The following is a 23,468-nucleotide window of genomic DNA, read 5'->3' on the forward strand; positions in this document are numbered from 1 at the left end:
CCTCTCCCTCTCCCTCTGCTCCCCTTCACTCTCTTTCTCAAATAAATAAATAAATAAATAAATAAATAAATAAATAAAATCTTTTTAAAAAGTCTGATAAAACTATTTAAACAGGTGTGAAGCAACAGGAAGATTTATGTATGGCTGGTTGGATTATAAATAGCTGCTCTCACAGGGCAGGGTGCCTGGGTGGCTCAGTCACTTAAGCATCTGACTCTTGATACTGGCTCGGGTCCTGATCACTCTATTGTGAGATCAGGACCCTGGTTGGGCTCCCCCCTAGGTGTGGAGTATGCTTAAGATTCTCTCTCTCTACCTCTGCCCCTCCTCCCCCCACCTCTAAAAAGAAATCAAAATAAAAAGTAATAAATTAGTGCAATCATGTTAAGAAACAGTATAAAGTTATGCAGAAATGTTGAAAGAATGTAGTTTCTGCAATCTGGCACCTCCAAGCCGAAGAATAGAATTTCTTGCATGTTTACCAGGATGTGTGTTCATAGAAACATTTGTGATGTCAACAACTTAGAAATTACACAATTTAAGTGTTGGTATATATATTTATTCAATGGATTACTATAAAGCAGTGAAAGTATATGAACTATACTTAAAAACAACATAGATGATTCTCAAAAATATGGAGATAAGCAAAAGAAGCAAATTACAAAATACATGCACAAAAATTTTACACATGTAAGTTTAAAACATGTGAAACTAAGCAATCCATCATTTAAGGATGTGTGCACAGAAATGAAGGTAGGATGCAGAGCAAGGAAATGAGAACAAAATTCAGAATTGTGGTTAACTCTGAATGCAAGAAGAAAAGTACTTTAGAACTAACTTCAATAACTGTTGATGTATCTAAATTCTAGTGTTTAAAGCAAAGCTCTGTCTTTTTTTTCCCCTATATCTCTGCTTTCCTTTGTGTTGGCTTCAACTTTAAGCAGTCTCTCCATTTATAGAGGACTATCAGCATCTCCAGGCTTAGCAACCCCTAGGGCATAAAGACATCTGTTTTCTAGTAGTTCCAACAAAATTCTGGGTATTACTCTCATTGTTCCACATTGGGTCTTGAGTCCAGCCCTATAGTATTCGTAGAGATGTGCAATTATCACTACCAGGTCTGGGCCATGTGTCAACTGCTCAAGCTTAAGTGACGGGGTCAATCCTGCTTGTCTACATGGACAGGAGGGTTCATGGTCTTGCAAGGAAACTTAAGGCTCTGTTACCAAAGCTCTGTTAATGATGTTGAGATGAACAGATGTTTACTTCAGTCTTAAGGCAAACAATGACTCTGTCTTTGAATGAAGTACCTGACAACTCTTAAATGGAGGCTGAGAATATGGGAAGTCTCTAAGATGCTCAGATGCTTTGTTGAATTCTGACCAGAAATTAGCAGGTGGAAGGAAAGACAACCATCTATACAAGACGAGTTACCACAGTTCTGTGCAATACACTTTGGAAAAGCAGACTCAATTGGAGAAAGTGATGGAGTCAACTGACACCAAATCCTTAGTGGGAAAACTCAACTTTCATGAAAGATTCAAAATATTCCTAGAACTCTCATCAGTTATGAAGATTTTACTGTAGGGGGTAGAATGAGAAAAGACAAATTGGGTGGTCTCAGAGAACAGAAGTGAATTCTAGGGATAGGCTTTGAAGTATCAATTCAAACTTGGAGACCTGGCATTGATACAGCCTCAACAAGTTGAATTCCTGATAAGCATGGCCCCAGGGATTGGATAAAGCATGCTGCTAATCACAAGGGTCCTGAGGAGACATTCAGATTGAGGGACTGAGTCCGTACAAGGCAGGTGAGACCACTTGGGTACCCACATCCAGATTTCTTGCACTCTCTAATCCAAATAGGACAGGAATAGAACAATAGCAAAAAAAAAAACAAATTGAAACACAAAGTTTAAACTTTAAAATACAAAGCTCAGGAATTTGATCACTGGAAATACCCTATACACATTTATTTTGGTTGTGGTAACCCATGTATCAGTTAGGATATTTTACCAATTTATCTGCAGATTTCCAGAGATTAGCAGTCCCAAGAAGGCCAATTTAATTGCTCAACAATGTTAAGGTTTGATTCAATTCCTCTCACAACATTCCCTTAGCTCTACCTCTTGGGATGGCAGGATAGTTGTCCTGGCTTAAAGCATCACATCCTTGTAGTACAATGTCTAAAGGGAAAGAAAGTGGGTTGAGGGTTCTGAAGAGGGTCAATTAATCTATTACGAACTTCCATGACTTTAATGGTACCAAGATACCAGAGTAGTTATGAGACACCTCAACTACATGTTGTTTTTTGTTTTTGTTTTTGTTTTTAGAGATTATACTACAACTTTGTTCATATTTCTACTTATTGGATTTAAAGTACAAAATGAGACAGAGTCGAATTGTTCTGAGATTACGTTTGGGGAAGGGATTGATCTTCCTTGGGTGACAGAAAATTTTGAATGGAGAAGCAGAAGTGAATGAGACTGGGCATTTTGTGGGACAGCAAAAATACTACATAGTTGGCAGGGAAGGAGCTTTATAAGATAGGAAGGTCTACTGTGGATTATTAATTCTGCCTACATAAGTGATGTTAAGTCTATTATTGTAGAATAGTTATAATAGCCAGGTTATGGAAGCAATCCAAGTGTCCACCCATAGGAAAATGGGTAAAAAAGATGTGGTATATATGTATGTATATATACACCCACACACGATACAACTCAGCCATAAAAAGGAATGAAATCTTGCCCTTTGCAACAACGTGGATCTGTCTAGACGATGTAATGCTAAGCAAACTAAGTCAGTCAGAGAAAGATAAATACCATATGATTTCACTCATATGTAGAATTTAAGAATAAAAAGAGAGAGAGAGAGAAAGAAACAGAAAACTCCAGACTCTTTAATATAGAGAACAAACAGTGGGGGGATGCATGCAGTAGGTGAAGGGGGCTGACTCTACACTTACTGTGATGAGCACTGACTACGGTATAGAACTGTCGCCTCACTGTATCGCACCCCTGAAACTAGTATAACACTGGGTGTTAATTATACTTGAATAAAAAAGTATAGAAATATATGGACTAAAAAGAGAAAGTCTGCCTTCACTTCCCTTTGTGCCATTTTCCAACACAGAGATGATCCTTCCTGACGGATCAACATGTTTACTTGCTGCCCTTTCTCATGAATATTTACTATAAATACACGGATTTGAAAAATTAAGTGTGATCATACTATATGTATGGCCCTGCAAAGTTCTTTATTTTAATTTAACACTCTGAGCTAAGTGTCTTTTCTCTTAAGTCACATGGAGTTACCTCACTCTTCAACTGCTGCCTAGTACACCATACAATGACTGTTCCAATATATTTAAGAGATTTATGTTGTGTCTAACTTTCTATTACAAATAATAATGTAAAAACCTCACTTTGTACATATGCCCTCTTGCTCCTGTGTTTTCTGTGGAATGGATGGATATTCAGAAGTCAGTTACTGACTGAAGTATATATTCCTTTAACTTTTTAGAAAATTTTCCCTTTTACTTTCTGAGGTCATGATTAATACACTTCCTACAAATGAATGGTACGTGAGAAAAATTATTTTTCCTCCTTTTGCCAAAACTAGACATCTTTTACACCAACAAAAAATAAATTTATGTATATAAAAAACTAGACATCTTTTAAATTGTTGCCATTATGTTACATAAAAAAACTATATGTCATTTTTACTTAATACACATTTCCCTGGCTTTTAGCAACATTGAGCATCTTTTAAATGTATTTTTATACTTATATTGTCTCTGTCTTTTACTTATTTTTTGATTAGATTCAATAGTACTTGTTGACTTTAAGGAGTTTTTAAATATTCTGGATAATGCTTTTTCTGTATTCTTCTATAAATATTTTCTTCAGACTGGCTTTTGCCTTTTAACTTCATGGTTTTTTGCACAACGTTTTAATTAGTATGCTGATAATTTTTTCATCATTATATCATTAGCTGTTGGGGTTTGCATCTAGCTTAGAAATGTTTTCTCGTTACAAAACTATAATTATATTCTCCTGCATAGTTTCATTTCAAATACGATTTTGTTTTGTTTTTATTTTGAACAATTAGTTGTTAGAAACAGATCTGGAAGTTGTTTTCATGAATGATGTGAAATAGTAATTTAAGCATGTTTTAAGTAAATGAATGAACCGGTTATTCTTTCTCCAATGGCCTCGCGATAGTAATTGTTGTCTTCTTCCAATGATGATGATGATGATGATGATGGTGATGACAATATCTGTGGTTGCTATCAAAGTTTAACCTTTCAAGTGTTTTATGTGAATTAACTAATTTAATTTGAACAATAAGTAAGTTCTGTTATTATCCCCATTTTGCACATTAGGAAATTAAGATTCAGTGAGATTGAATCGTTTTCCCAAAGTAACACAGCCAGCTGGTGTCAGAATCAGATCTGAACCCAGCCAGGCTGGCTCTAGAATGCACGCTCGTAGCTCTCATACTATGTTTATAACATTCTGAATTCCAATAATAATAGATGTCTAGCTAGTACTGCTTAGTTCTTGGACCTATTCCTGTGTTAATATATGCTATTTTAATTACTCTGAATTCAAGACCATTGATATCTGGTGGGGCACATCCTCTCATTTATTTAAATATTTTCTTGTCTCTTTCGATTTTGTCCATGTGAACTTTAGAATTAGTTTATCAAGTTTTTTGGAAATCTTTCTTGATTATCTGACTTTATACAATTACTTGAGAATATTAATCTCTTTAATATTCGAGTATTTTTTACATAAGAACATAATCTATCCATTGATTTTGACTTTTTAAAATTGGTCCTTTACAGTGTTTCTTTTCATTATTATTATTGTTATTATTATCATTTTATTATTATTATTATTTTTTGCTATGGTCTTGCACTTTTCTTTTGGTTTTACTTTCAAGTATTCCAAAATATCTGTTTCAGTTGTAAACAGCATATTTTCAATGATATTTTCCAATTGTGTATTATTATGTATGAAAACTATAATCAGTTGATTTTTGTCTCTGCCATATAGCTGAATGATCTTGTAAATTCTGTTTTTCCATTTACTATTTTAAGTGTCTTTTAGAAATGAAGACTGTGAAAACCTTTTGGATTTCCTTAGAAATGAAGAATACAAAATTTTTATACAAATGAATAATTTAAAAAAGAAGGGCAAAGAGGACTATTACGGTCCTTGAATCTACCCATTAAAGTAGGTAAATTTTATGTGTTTTGAGCCAGCCCATGTAGGTGTGAAACAATTGTCTTCACTTGAATTTTTTCTTTGCTGCCATTTTTGGGCTTTCTCTTTTGTATAAAAAAATGTCTAAGAAAAAATTGTATGTCAATTTACATTATTATGATAATCTCAAATCTTGCTTATTCAACTAAAGGCAACATTCACTCAAAGTGAAAACATCAGCATTGTGCAATGATTTCTTGATGACTTGTCAATCTCAGCATCTTTAAAAGGCAAAAATTTCATACTATGAATGTCATTGATGGTCTGAGGCAACCTAAGAATATTTCATCTAAATACACACACACACAGACACACACACACGCACACGAGCACCACATTAACGTATACTTCTGAAGTCTGGAGAACAAAATGAGCAAATCATAAACTGGTGGCAACCATTTTAAATGAAATGCTCCATTTAGAACAAGAACATCTTGCCAGGAGAAGAAAACAAGCGTAACAGTAGGTTTTAGTGGTTTATAAAAATATGCTACCTTTGCAGAATGCCTCAAACTTGATAGAGTTTCCATATGTTGCTATTTTTAAGATCCTTATCACAAAGTGATAATGGTTTAAGTCAGAAATATTTCCAAGAAACAAAACACAATCTGTGCTTGATAAAAGGAGTATTTACAAGGGCTAATTATTAATATTTTCCTTTAAACAATTGAAATCCATCTTCATTTTTGAAAAAGATTTTATTTATTTGTTCATGAGAGACTCAGAGAGAGGCAGAGACACAGGCAGAGGGAGAAACAGGCTCCATGGAGGGAGCCTAATGTGGGGCTTGATCCCAGGACCCCGGGGTCACGACCTGAGCTGAAGGGAGATGCCCAACCCCTGAGCCACCCAGGCGTTCTTCAGATTATTATCTTCAGATTATTAAAGGCTATTGCTAATGTGGAACTGGTGATACAGCATTGAGTAGACTTGAACAAAATCAGTTAAGACAGTGTCTTCAAAAGAAAGGAAAGGAAACATCTGTAAGGGGAGCAAATGAGAAGGGAGGAGGCAGATATTGGAGGTGAGGGACAGTATGGTGGAGTAATGGAAGCGTGAGTGACTACCTGGGAAACAACCCATTAGAAAAGAGGAAGCAGATGGGAGAGAGAGCTTGGAAAAAATAAAATGGATTACTTGGTTGATGATTAGATAGGCACAGAGATGCAAGTTCAAAAGCTAAGTTGAAGGACAAGTTTCTATCATTTACAAGGAATTTTTTAGACTAGCACACCTCTTTATTCAAGGCACTATAAAGAGAATGAAGTCTCATTGGAAAAAAAATTCTTAATTTCCCCGACAAGGTGCATGATAAATTATGTTTTCTCCATATAATGCAATTATTTTAGCTGCCATAGAAGAGAAAATATTCACAACATATTTCATTGTAAACTAGGTGATAAGACTATGTATTGTAAAATCCATTAACAAATATTTTGTGTATGTAAGTATGCTCAGTAAAATGTGAAATATGTTGACACCCCCCAAAGTCCCCAAAGCCCCATGCATCCTATAACTCATAGAAATTGTACAAAATATATACAAATACTACAACTGCTTGATTTAATACCTAAGAACTAAAATTCAAGAACAAGTATTTGACTAAGTCTCTTGAATGTTTAGTGGATTCCTATCTTGGGCTGAGAGATATATGTATGTATATGCACACACACAGATACACACGCACATATACATTTACACACATATATACACACACAAGCATGCAGCTTTATACATATTATATATACACACACCACATATATAGATCACACACACACTATATACACACACACTACAAAAGGATGAAGTTTTTTGTGCTTTTGGGAGGACCCTCTTACCCTCACAGACTCCTTTTCCAAAAACATTTTAAAGTAATGTAAGAAAATGTTGGAGAGGAAGTGGAGAAAAGGGAACCCTCTTACACTGTTGGTGGGAATGTGAACTGGTGCAGCCACTCTGGAAAACTGTGTGGAGGTTCCTCAAAGAGTTAAAAATAGACCTGCCCTACGACCCAGCAATTGCACTGTTAGGGATTTACCCCAAAGATCCAGATGCAATGAAACGCTGGGACACCTGCACCCCGATGTTTCTAGCAGCAATGTCCACAATAGCCACACTGTGGAAGGAGCCTCGGTGTCCATCGAAAGATGAATGGATAAAGAAGATGTGGTCTATGTATACAATGGAATACTCAGCCATTAGAAACGACAAATACCCACCATTCGCTTCCACGTGGATGGAACTGGAGGGTATTATGCTGAGTGAAGTAAGTCAATCGGAGAAGGACAAACAGTGTATGTTCTCATTCATTTGGGAAATATAAATAATAGTAAAAGGGAATATAAGGGAAGGGAGAAGAAATGTATGGGAAATATCAGAAAGGGAGACAGAACATAAAGACTCCTAACTCTGGGAAACCAACTAGGGGTGATGGAAGGGGAGGAGGGTGGGGGGTGGGGGTGAATGGGTGATGGGCACTGAGGGGGGCACTTGACGGGATGAGCACTGGGTGTTATTCTGTATGTTGGTAAATTGAACACCAATAAAAAATAAATTTATTATTAAAAATAAAGTAATGTAAGATATTTTATAATATTAATGCTTGCTTGCTTATTTATTTGTTTGTTTATTTATTTATTTATTTTAGAGAGAGCATGAGCTGGTGTGAGTCAGGCGGGGGGGGGCAGAGGGAGAAGGAACATTAAACAGGTTCGTCCCCCAGCACAGAGCCAGACGCAGGGCTCAATATCACAACCCCGACATCATGACCAAAATCAAGAGTCGCAACCAACTGAGCCACCCTGGCACCCCATAGTCATGCATATTTTATTACTTTCTCACGATGTTGATTTAGCGTTTTTAAAGTTCAAAGGAATTAAAGAAGATAAAGCTCCTGCTTTCAAGTTTACACTGCAGAGTATAAGTGATGTACACGTCTAAGAAAGCTTAAGAGTAAGCGCAAATTAGGCTGGTGCTGCCCTTACGCAGGTGCTGAGGGGACTCACAGGCAAGGATCTTTGTGAGGGAGAGTATCATGGGATAGGGAAACTCAGGCTGGCCCTGAAAGATCTACAGGCTTGACCCATCTATTGGCTGCCCCTGGCTGACATGATCTCTTTCCACTTTAATCCTGATGTTTTATTCTTTTCATTTTTTTCATTTAGCACTTACTGAACATCTCTTATACCCCAAGTGTGGAAGGGTAGCAGCACCATTGCACTTCCAGCATATGTTGTAAGAGTCTTGAGAACCAGGGCCATGTTTCATTCATAGTTATACACCTGCTGTACCTCTGTATCTATTTACTAATCCTTGCTTACAAAGGTAATTTAATCATAAACATTTACATATTTGAATTATATTGTTATGTTATCACAAATATATATATATTCTTTTTCTCATATAGATGGTTATAAATGCATGAGGAATCTTACATGTTTTTATATCCTTCCAGTATCTAGCTCAGGATTTGGCAAATTACGAATTCTTCATACATATCCTCCATTGAATGAGCGTGCTGTGGCCTGGCAGATGGATCAAAACAAAGAAGTAAGAGATACAGACAGGTAGGGAAGGAGCCAAAGTGAAAGATGGAGAATCTTTCTGTTAAGGGGGAGTTGGTATCTTCAGCCGTTCTCCAATATCAGTAATAGAAACTCCATCTTTCCAGTTACTTAGCTCAAAATCTTTGACTCCTCTCTTTCTTCTCACGTACACACCTCAAACAAGCAGGCAACCCTGTCAGCTCTAAATGCAACATGAATTCCAAAGAGGCCCATTGCTCACAGCTTGCTGCTAACCCCTGCAGCCCAAAGGGAAATCCTCATTTACCACAAAGGATCTCCCTGCTTCTACCTCTGTTCTTTCTCATCGGAGTAATGTTCACGAGGTGACCAGAGTGATCTTTTCCACTATAAGTCAGCACGTCACTCCTCTGCTCGACCCTTGAAATGGCTTGCCAAGTCCCCCAGAGCAAAACCCATGGCATGTGTGTGGCAGGGACAGTCCTCCATGATCTGGATCCCCTGCTCTCTCTGTCCTGCCCTCTTCCCACTCTCCCTTTACACCGGCCTCCTTACTCTTCCTGAAACACCACAAACACATCCAAGACTTATTATTTTTGAAGCACTGTTTCCACTCTGTTTAAGAAAGCTCTTCCCCAGGTAGTGCATGGGTGGCTCAGTGGTTGAGCTTTTGGTTTTGGCCCAGGTCAAGCGATCCAGCTCCACCTTGAGCTCTGCACTGGGCATGAAGTCCGCTTCAGATTCCCTCTCTTGCTCCCTCTCCCTCCCACTCACTGTCACTCTCACTCAGAGAGCACGAGTGGGGGTGAAGGGCAGAGGAAGAGGGAGCAGGGAGCCTGATGATTCCAGGACCCCCAGAGCATAGCCTGAGCCAAAGTCAGACCCTTAACCAAATGAGCACCAGGCGCTTCGATACCTAAAATCTTAAAAAATAAAATAAAATAAAAATAAAAGAAAGCTTTTCTCCAGAATAGTAGCTGGCTTGATCTCGATATCTCCTCTGGTCTTTTCAAATGCCACCTTCTGACAGTCCCAACATTTTGACACTTTATATAAATATATGCCCTTTCAACAATTTCTATCTTTTCTATTGTGCTTTAGTTTTTATTCTTCATAGGTCTTTTTTAAAAAATTTATTCATGAGAGACAGACAAAGAGAGAGAGAGAGGCAGAGACACAGGCAGAGGGAGAAGCACTGCGGGGTGCTTCTCACTCCCCTGTGGGGAGCCCAATGGGAGACTTGATCCCAGGATTCCAGAATCATGCCCCGAGGCGAAGGCAGACGCTCAACTGCTCAGCCACCCAGGCATCCCGAATTTGTTTCTGTCAAACAGTTTTTGTGCTGATTGATTTGTTCTGTGTCTACCTCCCTGCTCTAGGATGAGAGCTGCGAGATGGTAGACCTTTGGGTTTTTATCACTGCTCTGTTTTGGGGGCCTAGGACAGAGGACTAGAGTAAGCACTCAAAGTTTTATGTATTTATGGAATGAATAAAAAATAAATGCATAAATAAAAAAGAGAGAATTGATGGAGGTTTCAAATGCCAAAACGGAGTTTTGGTTTGATGTGAGAAGCAATAGAGTTATGCTCTGGGTCCTTGAGGAAGGAAGCAGGGGTTACGTACAGTCAGAGAGAACAAATCTGAAGGAGACAGAGAGTAAAGGAGGGATTGCTGGGATCCAACCTGAAGTCGCTGGAGTCTGGTTCAGGAGAAGAGTTATGGAAATGGAGAAAAAGCAATGGATTCAAATGGGACTAAAGCGAATTGGCTGAATTAACTCTAGTGGGTGGAGGGAAGTAGCCCTCATGGATAGCCCAGATACTATGACCTTAGAGAACTACTGTACCACTCCCAACAAGGGAGAAGTTGGAAGAGATGACACTGGTGTTCGGGAGGAAGAACTATGGTTTATAACTTTTTTTAAATTTTTTTTTTATTGCAAAGCTGTAGGGAAGAATGAGAACAAAAATTTCACACACATAACGGACTTTTTCAAACCAAGATTTACTTTTTCATTTTATATTCCTCCTCCACATATCAGACTGCCCTAGTGTGACCTGGCTGCTAACTAGCAGAGAGGTGATTCTGTAGTGCTCCACGTGAATGTGGGGTATGTTCCTGCTCCGTCTGACTCAGAAAACTGAGATGAGTCCCCAGGTTCTCTCTGGCCCCGCCATCCCGGCCATGTTCCCCTTGTTGGGGACCACACTGGCATATGATTTCTCAGGAGTCTATGTTTTTCCACCGAGATATAGAATGAGAGAGAAAGACCCAAGCTGGTTAACTGCTTTGCACTCAAACCCTAACATCTTCGGCTATTTTCTTTGAGGATGTCAGAAATATATGTCGAATCTATGAGTTCATAAGGGAGGAGCCAAGACCACTAAAAGTTTTTTTTTTTTTTAAGACCACTATAAGTTAAGGGGATAAAGGCGTATGCCCTTCACAGCCAGTAGCACAATGTCTGGAAAGGCTGAGCCATCTAGTCTTGCAAGACTGAAATGATGGCTGGGAGAAGTAACATCCATCCCATTTCCAGGGAGGTGCATCCCTTGAAGATTCTATTTAATCCTTATGGATCACGAGCTTTGAACTTATTCTCCCTATTTTGCCTTTTTCTTTCTTTGTCTCTTCCCCCTTTAGGTATCATTACCTACTGCGGGAGTTAGACTTGAGCAGATAGTAGGGTAAGGCCTAAAACCGCTTGGCTATGCTTTTGAATGGAAGAGTAAGTCACCACCTCGATTAGTAAGAGCTCTGGTGGTCAAAGTGGTGACAACTCAATTCAAACCATCTGTGGCCAAAAGGGGTATTTATCAGGGTGACGCTTTGTTGTCAAATGTGGTTAAAGAAGTATAACTAATCAACCTCTGGGAGAGCAGGACTGTCACTGACTCCAGGAACAGCTGGGCCTGGGGACATGAGCACTAACTACCAGGGCTCAATCTTGGCCTCTTGTTTCTGCTTCTCTGCTTTTCATTTTTTTTGGGTTGTTGTTGTTGTTGTTGTTGTTTTTCGTACTTGAGGTCAGCTTCCTGCACTGCTTCTCTGGCATCTGCGTTCCCCTGCTTGGTGCTCCCACCACCAGGGAAGCACTAGCTAGTTTTTCTCAATTCTAGCTTAAAAAAAAAAAAATCCCAGGAAAGGATTCTGAGTTGCTCTTTAGGTTCCAGACTCACCCTTGCCATATTCATCCAGGGGCAAGAGGTCATGATGTAGGGTCCTGCAAGAGAGCCAAGTCTTCTGGTCATTTCATAGATGGGCAAACATAGATGAGGCACAAGGGGGACAACTGACTCATCTAAGGGCACTTGGCTAGTACAATACTATTTGATCAGTTTCTGGAGAAGTCATTAAATAAATATTATCATTGGACTTGCAATCATTGAAAGAAGCCATATGGAAAGAGCCTGGAACAGCAGCAAAATCCAGGGGAGCCGACTGCCTTTCCTCAGTTTCACAGTACCATCTAGTGGTAATCCAGGACATTTCTTCACTCGTCATGTTTCACGCTCATCACTGAGGAGTTTTATTTTGCGTAATGGGATCATAAATTGGAGATATATTTACAGTCAAATATTTACATATTTTATGGGCCCAGTAAGAGAAGAGCATACATGTATTTATTTATTTATGATTTAATCATTAATTTGAGAGAGAGAGAGAGAGAGAACAAGATTGGGGGGAGGAGCAGAGGGAGAAAATCCCAAGCAGCCACCCCGGCTGAGTGCGGAGCCCCACGTGGGGCTTGATCCCACCACCCGTGAGACTGTGACCTGAGCCCACACCAAGACTCGGCCACCCAACCCACTGAACGCCTGAGACACCCTGACAACAGTATATATTTAAAGGGTTTTTTCAAGCAGTATTCAAGAAACCAGCTTTCTGGTGCTGGTGCTGATAATGATTTTGATATTTTCAAAAAACTGGGATAAGTTTTCTCATGAGCAAATAGGCATCTGCTGGCAGCCGCAGTATCAGGTGAGCCGGATGTCAAGGTCTATGCGGTCAGGTTGGTGTGCGAGCCTTGTTTCTGGGAAATGAATAGTTGCTCCTAAGGATGAAGGAAGGAGTAGACCCGCGCAGGGGCCCTTCCTGAGGACGCGCCCACCTACCCCACAGCTGGCGCTGGGGCTGCTGTGCAGTTGGCAGGAGGGTGCGAGAGAGACCATGGGGTGCAGGGCCCGCCAGGCCGCCTGCTCGAGGATCCACCTGTCCACCCTGGTCCCACCACCAATTTTGATACAGTCGTAGCCACGCGGGTCTCTTTTATAAATGCATTTTTCAATAATAGAGTTCTGGCATTTTTTATTTCTACCTATTACAGCACAATTTTAAGGGAAGGGACACCTGACAGGCTGATGCAAACCTATTAAGCATGTGACTGAATATTTTGAAGATAACATTTAGTTCACCGTTTGATGTTTTTTAGTCCAGTCTTGTGCTTCTGTTGCAGAAATGATGCTTCATAGTGCACGTGATCACTGGCTGTGCTCCCGGAGCACTAGATGTCGGACAAGAGACTCTACGGATCTTGAGAGAGCGCACCAGGCCTTGCTCCCTCAGATGGGAACCAAGCTAATGTGCACGACTCCCCAGTTTTGGCAAGGCCGTTCAAATCTTGATATGCTCCCCAAGGGGAAAAGTCATAAGAAAGTTGGTGACTCAAACACGTTGTTTTCTCACCTTGAGGTGACAAGACTTGATCATATGTGGAAATGTTATTATGCCCTTTCCCCAGGTTTTTTTTTTTTTAATTTAAAAAAAAGAGCTTCCACTCCAGCTAGTTAATGAGTTTAATTTTCAATTCCTGTATCAACCACCAGCATGGGAGCAGTTTTTAGTGGCACCGGGAAACTAAGTGCTAATGGGTGCAATCGATGGAGTAGGAAGATTTAAAATTAAACACACTTTGAGTGATTATCACATTTGTGTGGAAGCGAGACTTTTTTTTATTTTATTTTGCTTATTTTTAGTAGGCTCCATGCCCAATGAGGAGCCCAATGTGAGGCTTGAACTTACATCCCTGAGGTTAAGACCTGACCTGAGACCAAGAGTCAGACACTTAACTGACTGAGCCCCAGGTGCCCCTAAAAGTTGCTATTGTTATGGTTGTTTTTATTTTTTAATGGTTTTTTAAAAGATTTTATTTATTCATGAGAGAGAGAGAGAGAGGCAGAGACACAGGCAGAGGGAGAAGCAGGCTCCATGCAGGGAGGCCTATGTGGGACTCGATCCCCGGACCCCGGGGTCACACCCTGAGCCAAGGGCAGATGCTCAACCCCTGAGTCTCCCAGGTGCCCCAAACGTTGTTGTTGTAATGGAACCTCAAAACTAAATACACCTGTAGCCATCAACATATTTCTTTAGGCTAAATCCGGGGGTGACATATTTTATTAGTCTATCTGGAACATCATTGAAACCATCTGGCTTCCAAGTAAGTCTTTTTAAAATGCCTCATGTTGACCATAATTTTTAAAATGTTCCAGAAGCAGGGTAGAAAGCAGAAGCTCTTGCAACAGTTCCCCCCTTTCTCTCCTTCTTTCCTTGTAGAGAAATTTGGAGGCAACACAGAGATCTCCTGGGATTCCCCGGGAATTAGCATTTATCAAGTTGGGGATCCTGGAGAGGAGCATTTGGCAGATCCCCCCCTCGGTGGCCAAGCAGGATGGGGGACTCGGGCCACCTCCCAAGCCCAGCAGGCAGCCTGCCCTGGTGAGGACACTGAGCACCGCTGTTCACCGATGTGGCCTGACGGAGCAGGGCTCACGGGTCCTCTCATCCTAGAGGCTCAGGAGCCTCACGGCCACGGCCAGGTGTTTCAGGGCAGACGATAGCAGGACCCTATTTGCGTGAAAGCCCAGAAAGGTGTGAGGGGAGACTGGCAGTGGGACTTCGAGAACGGCCGGATCTGCTCAGTCGCCAGCAGAGCACCGAAGTCATCATGTCCTTGGAGTGAGAAGGGTCTCAATTTGAAGGGCATCCAATAAATTCGGGAGTTCAGTGGGTTTCCATGTCCCATTTTTCTAATTTATCTTCCGTGTTTAACAACTTTTTATGGCAAAAATATACGTCCATTACTAGGTTCTGCTCTTGGTGACATAATTTGATAGACTTCTGGTAATCTGGGGTTATTCACCAATAATTTACCCCAGTATTTCTGCAATTACATATTTTTATTAACTCTTTAAAGAACTCTTTTTTTCTTTTTTTGCCCTTGATGTAGCATTTATTTTTCTGAGGTACTGATCTATACTCTGACTTTTAGTTACTAGACTTAAAGTAAATATATTGATTATTCAAAAAGCCAAACTGGTTTGAAAGTTGTTGTTGCTGTTGTTGTTGTTTTTAACTATATGCCAAATTGTTTCAAATATTTGGGTCAATTTCTGGTCTTTTTTTTCTGTTCCATTTATCTATTTATTCTTTAATCATTACCAGTGTCTTGTTAATTTTCTTTTCTATTTCCTTTCTTTGGTTTTATATTTTATTTGTCTTATTTTTCTCAGATATAGGAAAGACTTGACTTTTCTATTTTTATTCCAAGAACTTGTTGCCATTCTAAACTCTCATTTGCACTGACAGTTCTTTATTCGATATTCTTGGGTTTTCGAGGTCAATTATTTTATTGCTTGTGTACAATAAATTTGACTCTCCTTTTTTCTACATATACCCAATTGGTTATTCCTCTTTTTAGCCCTCCTTTACTCCTTCCCTCTCTTTCTTTCTTTCTTTCTTTCTTTCTTTCTTTCTTTCATATTCCTTCTTTCCTTTCTCCCCCCTTCTTTTCTTTCTCTTCCTTCCATCTTTCCTTCCTTCCATCCTTTCTTGGTTAAAGCTTTCTAAACAATGCTGAACAGTAGGCAATGGTGCAGTCTCATCCTACTTATTCTTTGTGATTTTAATGTGATTAGCTAGATTTGGGTTTACTCTGTTTTTCAATAAAGTATAATATTTGCTGTTGGGATCACTTTCCAGTGTACCATCTGGGCCAAGTGCAAGAGAGGAGTGACACCCTGATGACCAGCTTCCATGCATTTCTGAAGGCCACAGCAGGGCAAGGTTGAGAACTCCCTTTCCCCTCCCCACTCATCACAGGTCTTGCTTCAGGTTACGATGACCGGCACTCCTTGCACCTTGGAGCTCAACCATCTTTTCAGATCTTTCTGAAAACTCTCCATTTACTCTCCACATGGGCTGGTGAACTGCTGGTTGGTTTGCCATTTACCAAGTTAATTCATCAGTATCATGTCTTGCAGAAATTGCTTGAAGTCACTCTTTCCTGATTTTCTCTTAAACTGTCACAAAATATTTCTTTCGATTATGAATGGAAATTACATAAACCAATCAGCTCAGCCAACTAGCTTGAAAGGGCTTGTGGTTCTTTTAAAAAATAAAATCTAGCATGTTCGGATCTCAAGTGTCAAAACTTAAGTGAAACTTCTCTAAGTAATAAGGACAGATGGAAATAATACATTAAAACTCAGCTCCTGCTGCACATCAGCGATGATAGCTTGCTTTAAAATTTTTATTCTGGGGGCTCCTGGGTGGTTCAGTAGGTGAAGCGTCTGCGTTTAGCTCAGGCCATGATCCTGGGGTCCTGGGGTCGAGCCCACATCAGGCTGCTCAGTGGGGTGTCTGCTTCTCCTTCTCCCTCTCCCTTTGCCTCCTCTCCTGCTTGTTTGCACACACACACACACACAACACTCTCTCTCTCTCTCTCTCACTCTCTCTCTCTCCCTCCCAAATAAATACATAAAATCTTTTTTTAAAAAAAAGGCTATTCTGCTCAACTTAACTAACATTTAATTAAGAGCTGTGATTCCAAAGTGAAAATATGAATATAAATTGGTTGTCTCTTTCCAAAAAAAGCAAACACTAAGCACATGTGTTGAAAGAATGCTTTTTATTTGAATTAGTCTATGAATTATGTTCCCTTTTTTGTTGGCACAGAACCTTCCTAGGAAGCAACAGTGAATTTTATTCTATTTTAAAGATTTTCTTTCTTTCTTTCTTTCCTTTCTTTCTTCTTTCTTCTTTCTTTCTTTCTTTTTTCTTCTTCTTTCTTTCTTTCTTTCTTTCTTCTTTCTTTCTTTCTTCTTTCTTTCTTTCTTTCTTTCTTTCTTTCTTTCTTTCTTTCTTCTTTCTTTCTTCTTTTCTCTTTCTTCCTTTTTTTCTAAGCAAGGGGGGCAGCAGAGGGAGAGGGAGAAGCAAACTCCCTATTGAGCAGGGAGCCCGATGTGGGGCTCAGATCATGACCTAAGGGAAGGTAGATGCTTAATAGACCGAGCCACCCCAGCACCCTGCATAGTCATTGGAGGGGGAAAGTCCTCTCTTATGAGTCTCTCTGAATAACAAGTATTTTCCAGGGGAGCCACTGTAGGTTTGTGCATATCGATGCCTGATTTTCCAACAGATGTACTACAGCTTTTAAGTGGGACATGTGTCTTGCAAGCAAGTGTGCTAGGGGTACAAACTATCATACCTGCATTTAATGCATGGTTCTCTTACAGGGTTGAGCTGAGTCCTTATCTCTTGTCTTCTTGAAGGACAGAATTCAGTTGACAAATGGTGACACTGAAGCAGCAAAGAGGCTTTATGGACTGAAGTGGAAGTAGACTCTCAGAAACGGATAGCGGGCAGCCCTGCAGGTGGTAACCACACTGTCTGCTTTTGTTTTCCAGGCCTATATAGACCCTTGATGGGAGGCGGGGGGAGGTTTCTCAGGTTCCTTCCTTTTATGATTGACAGAGGATTCCTTTTTCCAGGGCCCACATGCTGGCCTGACATTTTTCCATGATCCTCTGGAAAAGCCCAGGGGAGGAGGGCAAATGGTATGGCAATTATGTGTTAATGTCAAGAGGTCACCTCAGGACACCAGAAGGTTCTTTCCATGCATATCCGTCTAGGAAGTCCCTATGGTTCCTACATCCTGGTTATCAGGATGTTGGTGACCATAGCCTAGGCAAATGCTGAGGTGGGCTTCTGACCAGTAGGTGTGGTCCTCCACCAAGGCTGGCCCCATCTCACACCCCTAGGCCCTCTGCTGTTTATGTCTAAACTTTCTACTAATTCCATTTCTAACCCAACATGTGATTTGGGGCAAATCACATCTCTGGACTGTACTTTGGTTTCATAAAATGTGTTCTGGGTTATATGATATTTCATGTCACTTCCTGTTCTAAAATGTAAAACCCTTGCTCATCTCAAAGTGCCTTCCCTATAATTTATGGCTTATGATCATGGTCCATTAGCTACTGGGAGAGGGAAAAAGGCAGAATGGGTAATAGTTAATTCAATATTGATAGGAAATTAAATCCTAGCCCAAGTATGTGTTTTATTTTTCTTCTCTAGTCCACTTTATTTTTTTATTTTTTAACATTTAATAACCCCTTCAGTTGTTTCTTCCATCCACCCCCCACTCTTGAAACCCCTGCCTCTGGCAAGGACCATCCATTATTTGTATCTGTGACATTGTTCTTTTTTGTTTGTTTTAGATTCTACATATAAGAGACATCATACAGTATTTGCATTTCTTTTACTGATGTACTCCACTTAGCATAATCTTTTGAGGTCCAACCATGTTGTTCCAAATGACAAGAATTCATTCTTTTTTTTATGGGTGAATGTTCTAGTGTGTTTCTGTTGTGATACAATTTGTTTATCCACTCACTCATTGATGGAAAAATAGGTTATTTTTATACCTTTGCTATTATAAATACTGTTGTAGTGAACATGGGGTACGTATATCTTTTTAAGCTAATGTTTTCATTTTCCTCAAATAAATGCCCACAAGTAGAAATGTTGAGTTATATGGTGGTTCTGTGTTTAATTTTTAAAAGCAATTCCACACAATTTTCTAAAGAGGCTGCACCAATTCATATTCCTACCAATAGTGCATGAAGATTCCTTTTTCCCCACATCTTTGTTAACATTTGTTATTTTTTGTCTTTTTGAGCATGGCCATTCTCACAGATGTGGGATGATCTCTTGTCTCTATTTGCATTTTCCTGATGATTAATGATGCTTTGATTCCTTATTCTTTATCTTTTGGTATCTAGGTTTTTGTTTCGTGGCTACCATGAGGCTTACATATAACAACTTATATCTAGAACAGTCTATTTTAAGTTGATTGAAACTCAAGTTCAATCTCATTCCAATGCTCAACTTTTTTACTCTCCCTCCATGCTTTATGTTTTTGATGTCACATTTTGCATTTTTTATTTTGTGTATCTTTGCTAATTACTATTGTTATCATAGATATTTTTGCTACTTTTGTCCCTCAGCGTTCATGGCAGCTTTAAAAGTGATTAATCTACTACTTTCATCATATATTTACCTTTGTATTGAGATTTATTCTTTAATATATTTTCTCATTACTAATTAGCACCCTTTCCTTTCAACTTAAAAAAAAAAGCCCTTTTAATATTTCTTATAAGGTTGGTTTAGTGGTGATGAACTCCTTCAGTGGTTGCTGGTCTAGAAAACTCTTTCTGTCTACTTCAATTCTGAATGAGAGGAGTGTGACCCTCTCCTTGTGTATGCTCACCCATTGATATCTGTGTACTCTGAAAAGGAGGAATCATCTGGCAAAAATATTACTTTGCCTGCTTTGTTTAAGGCTCCCATTCGACCTGATATCGTGAACTTTGTTCACACCAACTTGCGCAAGAACAACAGCCAGCCATATGCTATCATTGAAGTAGCAGGTCATCAAACCAGTGCTGAGTCTTGGTACTGGCAGAGCCGTGGCTCGAATTCCCAGAGTTCGAGGCAGTGGGACTCACTGTTCTGGCCAGGGTGGTTTTGGAAATATGTGTCATGGAGGCCGCATGTTTGCATCAACCAAAACCTGGTGCTGTTGGCACCGCAGAGTGAACACAACACAAAAACGATTTGCCATCTGCTCTGCCCTGGCTGCTTCAGCCTTACCAGCACTGGTCCTGTCTAAAGGTCATCGTATTGAGGAAGTTCCTGAGCTTCCTTTGGTGGTTGAAGATAAAGTTGAAGGCTACAAGAAGACCCAGGAGGCTGTTTTGCTTCTTAAGAAACTTAAAGCCTAGAATGATATCAAAAAGGTCTATGCCTCTCAGCGAATGAGAGCAGGCAAGGGCAAAATGAGAAACCATTGTCATATCCAGGGCAGGGGACCTTGCATCATCTATAGTGAAGACAATGGTATCATCAAGGCCTTCAGAAACATCCCTGGAATTACTTTACTTAATGTAAGTAAACTGAACATTCTGAAACTTGCTCCTGGTGGGCTTGTGGGACGTTTCTGCATTTGGACTGAAAGTGCTTTCTGCAAGTTAGATGAGCTGTATGGCATTTGGCATGAGGCTGCCTCCCTCAAGAGTAACTACAACTTCCCATGCATAAGATGCTTACTACAGACCTTAGCAGAATCTTGAGAAGCCCAGAGATCCAAAGAGAACCTCCAAGCACCATGCAAGAAGATTCATCGTAGAGTCCTGAAGAAGAATCCACTGAAGAACTGAAGAATCATGTTGAAGCTAAACCCATATGCAAGGACCATGAACCGGAACACCATTCTTTGCCAGGCCAAGAATCACAAACTCCGGATGGATAAGGTGGCAGCAACCTTAGAAACCAAATCAGATGAGAAGGGGGTTCCAGGCAAGAAGCCCATGGTAGGGAAGAAAGGAAAGAAGGCTGTTAGTGTGAAAAAGCCGAAGAAACCTTTGGTAGGAAAAAAAGCTGCAGCTACCAAGAAACCAGCAGCTGACAAAAAACCTGCAGAAAAGAACCCCACCATGGAAGAGAAGAAGCCTGCTGCCTAAAAACTGATATTTGTTTATTCCATAAAAGTCAAATCATTTTGAACAGCTACTTTTAAATAAAGACTTGATCAAAGACAAAAAAAATCTGAATGAGAGCTTTGGCAGGTAGGGTATTCTTAGCTGGATTTTTTTTCTTTCAGTATTTTAAATATGCAATTCCACTTTCTTATGGCCTACAAAGTTTCTGCTGCAAAATCTGCTGTTACTCTTATGGGGGGTTCTCTTGTTTTTCACTAGCATAATCACTATGTTGTATGTCTGAAACTAATGTAACATTGTGTGTCAACTACGCTTCAATAAAAAAAGTTGCTTTTGAGGGCTGGGGGTGAAGCATCTGCCTTTGGCTCTGGTCATGATCTCAGAGTCCTGGGATCCAGCCCTGCATCAGGCTTCCTGCTCAGGGTGGAGTCTGTTTCTCCCTCTCCCTCTTCCTCTGTCCCTTGGCCAACTTGTGTGCTCTCTTTCTCCCTCAAATGAATAACTATAATATATTTTTTTAAAGTTTATTTTGGTCTTGCTGCTTTTAAGATTCTTTTCTTGTCTTTAAATTTTGACATTTTAATTATAATGTATCTTGGTGTAGATCTCTTTAGTTTCCTCTTATTTGAAACTCTCTGGGATTCCTGGATCTGGATGTCTCTTCTTTCCCTTAGGGAAGTTTCAGCCATGGTTTCTTCAAATAGGTTTTTTGTCCATTTCTCTTTCTTTTCCTTCTAGGAGCCATAATGCAAATGTTAGTCTACTTGATGTTGTTGCATAAGCTGCTTAAGATATTTTTACCGTTTTTCATTCCTTTTTTTTCTTTCTTCTGCTCCAATTGGGTAAGTTCCACTGCCTTATATTCAAGTTCACACTTATAGATCATTTAATTTATCTATCTGATGATCAAAAGTTAAAATATTGACCCATACTTCCTTCAAGAGAACTTTATTAATCAAACTGAAATGATAAGTTTCCTTAGGATAAATGATACCCAATCTAGGCTATGCTTCCTAACATTAAATTCCAGATGATGGCTAGCATGCTTAGACCAAAGGATAATCTTCAGCTTTTTGATCTTGTATGGGAATGACAGGCCTGAGTTTACCAGAAAGTCAGGAAAGCCAGGAAGTCAGAAAAGAAATTGAAAAACACCATGACTAGGACTTTCTGGTATGTTCAGGTTTTACAATTTCTGAGTAAGATTTGAAATTATCTGATTCCTGAATATTCAGACAGCATCAGAGATGAAAAAGTGTCATTTGATTGAAGTTAAAACACAGGCAGGGCAAAGTTTGTTTGTTTGTCTTATGTGTGTGCAAAATGGAACTGGAATTTCTGACTGTCTGGAACTCACCCTATTTGAATAGTGGAATACAGTTTCTGATTTTTCCCCCTCTTCTTGTTTGTTCAGGCCCTTGTGGACCACTGAACAAGTAGGTCAATTGGAAGTTCAGAAGTTGAGGTACATCAGAGGACGGGGAGTAGCATAAAACAAGGCTGTGGGAAGCCGAGGCTTAGTATTGGGATTTCAGAAGCAAAAGCATTCCTTGTTATAATAGCTGAGCCTAGATGTCTTGGGAAGATGGGAATACAGAAGTGGAGTAGCCGTCTTTGCCACTACTCAGTAAATCTTCTTGTTTCAGCCCATCTGGTGCTATCAGGCCACCTTAAATAAAACCAATTTATTTAGAAACCAAAAGCAAAAATCAGGCCAACATTTTTGGAATCACTTAAATTCATCTTCATTAAAAACTTAGAATTATAACATTTTAGAAAGTTATTTCATAAAGACCTTTTTAAAACTTATTGATATTGTTTGGAGTTTACTCTTTAATTTTGTTGTGGCCAGTCTTGCTAAAGGTTTATGGATTTTAGGGATCTTTCCAGAGCATCAGCTATTATTTTTGATATTGTTTTCCCATTCTCAGCTATTTAAGTTTATAGTCTCATTTTCATTATTTCTTTGCTTCTAGTGTCTTTAATTTTGTCATCTTTATCTAGGCTCCTACAGTAGAATTAATCATAGGTTATTAATTTTGGAATTTTTCTAATTTCATTTTTTATAATATATACATTTAAAGCTAGAAATTACCTTCTAAGTGCCATTTTTACTGTATCTTATTAATTTTCATTAGCTGTATTTTTATTTTAACTTTATTCAAAATATATTTTAATTTCTTTTTGATCCTTTTTGCTTGACCTCCATGTTATTTAGAAGTGTGTTGTTTAATCTCCAGATGTTTGGGGGTTTTCCAGTCAACTTTCTGCATTATTTCTAGTTTAATTTCACTGTGGCCTGAGAACAGTTTGTCTGAAATTTATATTTTAAATTTGCCATGTACAAAAATAATGAAAATAAAAACAAAACTTTAAAAGGTTGAAAATAAAGAATACAGAAAATAAACAAATTATTTTTAAAAGATTAATAAATGATGATAGATGAATAAATCTCTAGCAAGGTTAACCAAGAATTCCACCCTGATCCCCACAACAAAAAAGGAAGAAAACAAGAAAGAAGAAAAAAGAGAGAGAGAAGACATGAATTACCGTATCACAAATGAAAGAGGGATCATCAACCACTGATCCCATGGACATTCAAAGAACAGAGAGGGGATAGTGTGAATAACTCTTCCCTCACATTTGATAACTAAATTAAATGGACCAACTTCTTGAAAGACACAAACAACCAAAACTAACTCAAGGAGAAAAAAATAACTTATTTATTTATTTATTTATTTATTTATTTATTTATTTATTTATTATAGTCACACACACAGAGAGAGAGAGGCAGAGACACAGGCAGAGGGAGAAGCAGGCTCCATGCACCGGGAGCCCAACGTGGGATTTGATCCCGGGTCTCCAGGTTCCCGCCCTGGGCCAAAGGCAG

At 39.3% G+C, this 23,468-nt stretch overlaps 1 pseudogene; it reads left to right on the forward strand.

Annotated features, from left to right (window-relative positions):
- LOC129499978 (60S ribosomal protein L4-like) overlaps positions 1 to 20,599 on the forward strand; it is a 32,040-nt pseudogene extending 11,441 nt beyond the window's left edge.
- Positions 20,600 to 23,468: the final 2,869 nt, after the last annotated feature.

Source organism: Nyctereutes procyonoides, unplaced genomic scaffold (genome assembly GCF_905146905.1).
Source record: "Nyctereutes procyonoides isolate TBG_1078 unplaced genomic scaffold, NYPRO_anot_genome, whole genome shotgun sequence".
Taxonomy (NCBI): Eukaryota; Metazoa; Chordata; class Mammalia; order Carnivora; family Canidae; genus Nyctereutes; species Nyctereutes procyonoides.